We start from the raw sequence: 6220 nt of genomic DNA, 5'->3' as shown, positions 1-6220 counted from the left end.
TTCTGCCTCTTGTGAAGTTTTAGTACGTTGCTCTTCCAAGCTAAGATGTGTGCATCCTATCCCTCTGTCCTGCCCCCCTCTCCTTCCTTCCATCTTTTTTTTCTTGTTCTTTTCTTGCTTTCATTTCTTATTTTAGATACAGTTGGTTGAGTTCATCATCAAAAATTCATGATGTAACATCCTCTTTGCATTGTATGAAACCGCTATCATTTAATTTATTCCTTTTTACCCCTATTCTCCATTTCTATTTTTCTCTCTTTCATAAACAAACAACTGTTCTCTAGTATTTACTATGCCTTCTTTTGTTCTGTATTCTTTAAAAAATGTACACGTTTGTTTAGTTTGTAGATTTTATTAATTTATAAAAAGGATGTATAATATATCTTGTTCTGTTAATATCTCGCTGTGTTGCTTATTCTTGACACTACACTTTGAAGACTCTTCCATGTTGCTCAGAATACAGCCAACGATTCTAATCGTTTGCTTCCAGCAGTCACAGAGTATTCCAAGGTGAGCATCCACCACAATGTCCTGTAAGGGACATGGGGTTGCCACCAACTCCCCCGACCCCAACAACACTCCAATGAACGTCTGGTGTTTGTTCCCTTATGGACTTGTGAGAATTCCTTTGGGCATATGTATACCCAGGAAAATAATTACTGCATCATAGAGTCTGCATTCCCAGTGTCTAATTTGCCAAAGAGATTCCACATTGCTCTTCATAATGGCGGCAATGACTTATGCTCTCTCTACAGAGAACAGGATTTCTGTGTATTCTTATATACCTGCCGACACTTAGCATTATGCAACTTCCAACTTTATGTCAGACTAATAAGTGCAAAGTGATAGCATTGCTTTAATTTGCACTCTGAAAACTTGAATTTGAGCATCTTTTTACATGCTTTTTAACCTTTTTTGGATTTTCTCTTCTAAATTTGCCCATTTTTCATTTATGATTTCTTATTGATTTGCAGGCATTCTTTGTATCGTCTAGATATTAGCCCTTTTTCAGTTTCAGGCATTTCAAATATCTTTTCCCAACCTGGTATCTGTTAATTTGCCTATGGTGTCCTTTGTTAACAGATCTATTTAATTTTAATGTAATCAAATCCTTTATCATTCTGTGCTTTTCAAGTTCTGCTTAAAAAAATCCTTTATTGTTGTAGGATATCAAGCTGTTCCCTTGTGTTTTCTTTTACAGTCCATAATCCCTCATTCGCAATTCTGAACCCAGTAATCATGGTGAAGAAACTCAAGTTTAACCCTCCTCGGTGGACCAAAAGCTCCTGTCCTCTCTTTGAAAAGTTGATTTTGTTATTCAGAGATCAGAGATAGATTTGACATGAAGAGTAAGAAGCTAAAGTTTCAAAGCTCCACTTTTTCACACACTTGTGGAATTCCTGAGAGTATCTGGGAGTCATAGAATGTTCTAGGTTTCAGTCATCCAGTATATCTAAGTAAGCCCATCTGGTAAACTACATAAAGAGATCTCACAAGAAAGGGGCCTGAATCTCCATGACTCCAGCATTTTGTTGTGATTTCTTTTCTCATTTTTAATAAATATTTACTTTCACACATAATTTTGAATTTCTCCAAGAAAGACCTCAAAATCATATAAACCTTGATTCAACTCTGGGTGGACCTTTATTTTCCTACATACGTGTTAGAGTAAGTTTGTCAATTCTTAACAACATCATGGTGTAATAAAATTTTAGTATTTTTAGACATCAATAAGATCAACAAAGGGAACTATGGAAATAGAAAGTAACTTCCTAGACGTATGCTTTAATTTTTAGGTCTTGAATTACCTGAAAAAAGTTATTCTCTTGATTTTGCTTGGACTTAAGTAAAAATTAATCTCTTAAACTGTTTGCGCAGGCCATCACAGACATCAGATACTCTTCAGTGAAGAAATCTGACTGAGAAATAGCGAGATGTTGACACTGGGCAGATGAGGGGTGGGTAAAAAGGTATTTTCCATGCTCCTACATCTCCCTTAGAGAAAATCATCATTAACAGTAGCTATATCTCTTGTTCAGTGTCACTGAAAATTATCTAAAATCAAAAGGTATTGCCGTCCCACATCTATTTCTCTGATATTATACTAATGTAATCACATCCACGATTATAGTTTTATTGCAGGAAATTATAAAATATATTGCCTTGCCAAATGAGTTTTCCCTTTGGCACATGTTTTAAAGTGGCTTTCAAAGCAAATATAATGGACTCATTATAGGTGGTAAATTGAATAGAAGTCTGCTAAAGTAGTCAGTGCTGAGATAAATGAACAAAGCAACAAAATACAGGATTGTTTCGTGCTGTTGAATTATTTATCACTTTACTCAACAAACAATATGATGAATGGTACTACGCACATAGCAAAACCCAGAAAGCTGAAGTTTATAGATTTGATTGGATTTTCCAGAAAGCAAAGCCACTGTCCTTGCCCAGTTCTTACCCCTGCATTGAGGTTGGTCAGTTGCCACCATGAATAGTGAATCAAATTGCTTGATTTGGCTTTGATCCAGGATGGAAACATTTATGTCTTTTATTATAAATTAAAAACAAAAACAAAAAAAACAAAATTAGGAGCAATCGTTCCAAATGCTCTTGTTTGCCATTTAAGTCAGGCAAGGTCCTTCATTAGGGTTAGACAAGCATGAGCTGCTCTGCTCCTCTTAGTGCTGACGCTGCCTAATGCCGCCTTGGAACGCACAGCGTGGAGACTCTTTGGGTACATCCCTCCTGCTCATCGCAGAGGGTGGATGGGAGCCAGAGCTAAGCTGACACTTCATCTACCCCAAACCACGGCGTTGACATAACCACCCTGCAGCTGCAGAGGCAGCGAGACCCTACACCAGCAACCAGCCGCATCTTCAGCTCCTAACTGAACTGCAGTGTGGTAAAGATCAAACATAGCAGGGAGGATTACGTAAAACAATCACAAACACTCCCAGTCCCAGTCTTCATGCTCTGGCAGTACACTGTTTCTTCTCTTTATTGTGAAATATAACAGACGTACAGGAGCGTGTCTAAACATAACGTGCCACATTACTATGAATGGGTAACATACACCGAGGGGGTTCCAGCCGTCCCCAGTCAGAGAAGTACTTTGCTTTAATCTTCACCAATGGCTTGGCCATATGTATTTAGCATTTGCCTCCTAATTCCAAGCCTATTTCCAAATCGTTCTTCATGGACATCAGTTATCTGGCCCAGTTAGCTGATTGATTCTTTGATTCTTTTTATGGGTCTAGGATTAACGTTATTATTTTTTTTAGCACACTCTAGACCTCTTTCCGCCTTTATTATTGTTGATTAACACATCATTGGACCTTATTTGCTTCAGACCAACTACCCAACTCACCTCAACAGGGTGAAAGCCTAGAGAGATTACTCCAGAACTGTATGTGGTGTCTACACCTCCCCTTACAGATGGGAAACAATGTGAATTATGATATGTATTGGTGTCAGATTGCTAGCTCACAGAAAACCTCCTTTACTTACTTCCCTTGAGAAACTTTCTGATTTCTTTAGGAAGATTAAAGATCTTTCAAAGCAAATGTTTATGCTAGCTCAATATTTCACACCACTCAACAGCTCCTTCTAAAATGAATCCTTATCTCTGGATTACTTGTCAAAGCCTCATCCTCTCTACACATACCCTTCTGTATTAATATGGATTTTGATAAATATTAGACAGGATTTTTGATGATAATTTCATAACCATATCATCATATGGTGCCAGAACTGCCTTTTCTTGATCATTTTGTAGTGACTCAAAATTTAAAAAAAATATACTTCTATTTTATAGGAAGATGGTTTGGTATTTGAGGCTGATCTCATTGTCAAACCACGTATAGCATTGGACTATGAGCGAGAGGCTTGGGGATGCTGTGGTGAAGAGGAGGAAATCACAGATATGGCTTTGTCGGCTACTACTTCCTTTAATGGTCCCTAAGACAGGTGTTACCTGTAAGGAGCCGGGTATTGTGGTGCTGAGAACTGGGCAGGGGCTTTGGAACCAGGCCAAGCTGGGCTGGCCTCGCACTTACAGCAGGTATGTGAACTATGGACAGTTTATTCATTTTTAGCTTTTAAAGAAAATCGTGATAAAATATAGATAACATAAAATTTTCTGTTTTAACCATTTTAAAATGTACCATTCTGTGGCATTAAGTACTTTCACATTGTTGTGCAACCATCACCGCCAACCATCTCCAGAATTTTTTCATCTTCCCAAACTGAAACTCCGCACCCATTAAACAATAACCCTCTACCCCAGCCCCTGGCAATCACCATTCTACTTTCTGTCTTCAATATGACTACTTTAGGTGCCTCATATGAGTGGAAATATACAGTACTTGTCCTTTTGTGTCTGGCTTATTTGACTTAATGTAATATCCTCAAGGTTCATTTATGTTCTAGCATGTGTCAGAGTTTCCTTCCTTTTTTTTTTTTTTTTAATTTAAGCCTATAGCACCAGGTCTTCCTAGGTGGTCTCCCATCCGAGTACTAACCAGGCCTGACCCCACTTAGCTTCTGAGATCAGATGGGATCAGGCTTGTTCAGAGTAGCATGGCCATAGACAGTTTCCTTCCTTTTTAAGGCTGAATAATATTCCATTGTATGGATATATCGAATTTTGTTTATCTATTCATCTGTTGATGAACACTGAGTGCTTCCATGTTTTAGCCACTTGGAATTACGCTGCTATGAGCATGAGTGTATAAATACCTGCTGGAGTTCCTGCTTTCAATTCTTTTGGGTATATACCTAAAAGTGGAATTACTGGTCATATGGTAATTCTATGTTTAAATTTTTGGGATATTTTTAGCTTTTTCCTAATGTATATATACTATTAAAAAATGAACATAAGTGTGCTATTTGTTGAATTTTCACAAACTGAGCACGATGTAACCAGAATGTGACAAGCACCTCATAAACACCACCCACCATATTTCTCCAATTTCTACCCTACACCATCACCACTCTACCAACTTTTAACAACACAGATCAATTTTGTTATCAAGACAATTTCAGTTCTTTAAAGTGGGGATGAAAATACAAGCTTCTCAAGGTTGTTGAGATGATTCATTTATTCATTCAACAGATATGACGGAATGTCTACTTTGTACAGGGAGCTAGGAAAGACGAAATCTTTCATGGAGTATAATTAATAAGTGCATATGAAAAGCAATCATGGTACTTGTCATGTAATTGATACCCAATAATTACTCATTGTTTGCTCTTTCCCCTTCCTAATCTACCCCTAGTTGTATTATATAAGCAGCCTCATCCCTACCTTCAAATTGGGCGCTATCTGGCTGGTAGATCAGAGATGCCACCAGGGTCCAATGAACACAGAGCAATCCTGGGCAAACCTCCCTTCTGATAAATGTTCAAGTTTCATACCAGCCACTTCCAGTGTGGGCCAGGTACGTTCAGGTGTCTGGTCTGCATGTGCACTTTCCTTGGGGGTGGGGGAGGGCTTCAGAATTGCTCTCTGGGAGATCCCTCCCTCTTTCAAACATTGTCTAACAGCTTTCTGATGCCTCAGACTCCTCACGGCTGATAGCTGAGCCAAAAAGTGCTGGATTTTTAATTTTATTTTTTTATGCCTACAGCACCTGGTCTTCCTAGGTGGTCTCCCATCCAAGTACTAACCAGGCCCAACCCTGATTAGCTTCTGAGATCAGACAGAATCGGGCTTGTTCGGGGTGGCATGGCCGTAGACCATGGACCGTGGCTCCCCTAGGGGGTGAACCTAGGACCTTCTGTGTGTAAAGCAGACGTGCTGATTGCTACACTATGGAACCACATTCAGAGTGCTGGATTTTTAACCAATGTGGATCATTTGCAAGAAAATTTGTTTGACCTCTGCAGATGGATTGTGCTGTTTACTTGGCACATATCGGAGTTTGAGATGACTGCTATAGACACACCCCCAGGAATTTTGAGAATGTGATATGTAGCAGGGGTGCCATAGGCAATGTCCACCAACAGTTATGTATGTATGATGTCAGTTACAACCTGAGAGAAGTTGTAGATTTCTAAACTGCTAGCTGGGAGGTTCTGAACATTTTTCTTTTATTAAACTTGCCAATATGTAGCAGGACCCACGTGAGTCCAGGGTGTGTTTTTTGCCTTTACTGGGTTCCCAACCTAACCATGGCTATCTTTCCCTTGCCCTTTTCTTCCCGTTGGTGTCTTCCCCTTC

At 39.1% G+C, this 6220-nt stretch overlaps 1 non-coding gene and 1 pseudogene across 1 annotated transcript; both read right to left on the bottom strand.

The window, feature by feature from the left end:
- Positions 1-4471: 4471 nt before the first annotated feature.
- Positions 4472-4590, bottom strand: LOC112481407. Its single transcript, XR_003046900.1, has one exon. It is a non-coding gene; the product is annotated as a 5S ribosomal RNA (ribosomal RNA).
- Positions 4591-5618: 1028 nt separating this feature from the next.
- On the bottom strand, positions 5619-5737 carry LOC112481541 (annotated as a pseudogene).
- Positions 5738-6220: the final 483 nt, after the last annotated feature.

Source organism: Pteropus alecto, unplaced genomic scaffold (assembly GCF_000325575.1).
Source record: "Pteropus alecto unplaced genomic scaffold, ASM32557v1 scaffold72, whole genome shotgun sequence".
Classification (NCBI taxonomy): Eukaryota; Metazoa; Chordata; class Mammalia; order Chiroptera; family Pteropodidae; genus Pteropus; species Pteropus alecto.
The sequence above is the reverse complement of the archived record's forward strand: the minus strand, read 5'-3'. Positions and strand labels throughout refer to the sequence as shown.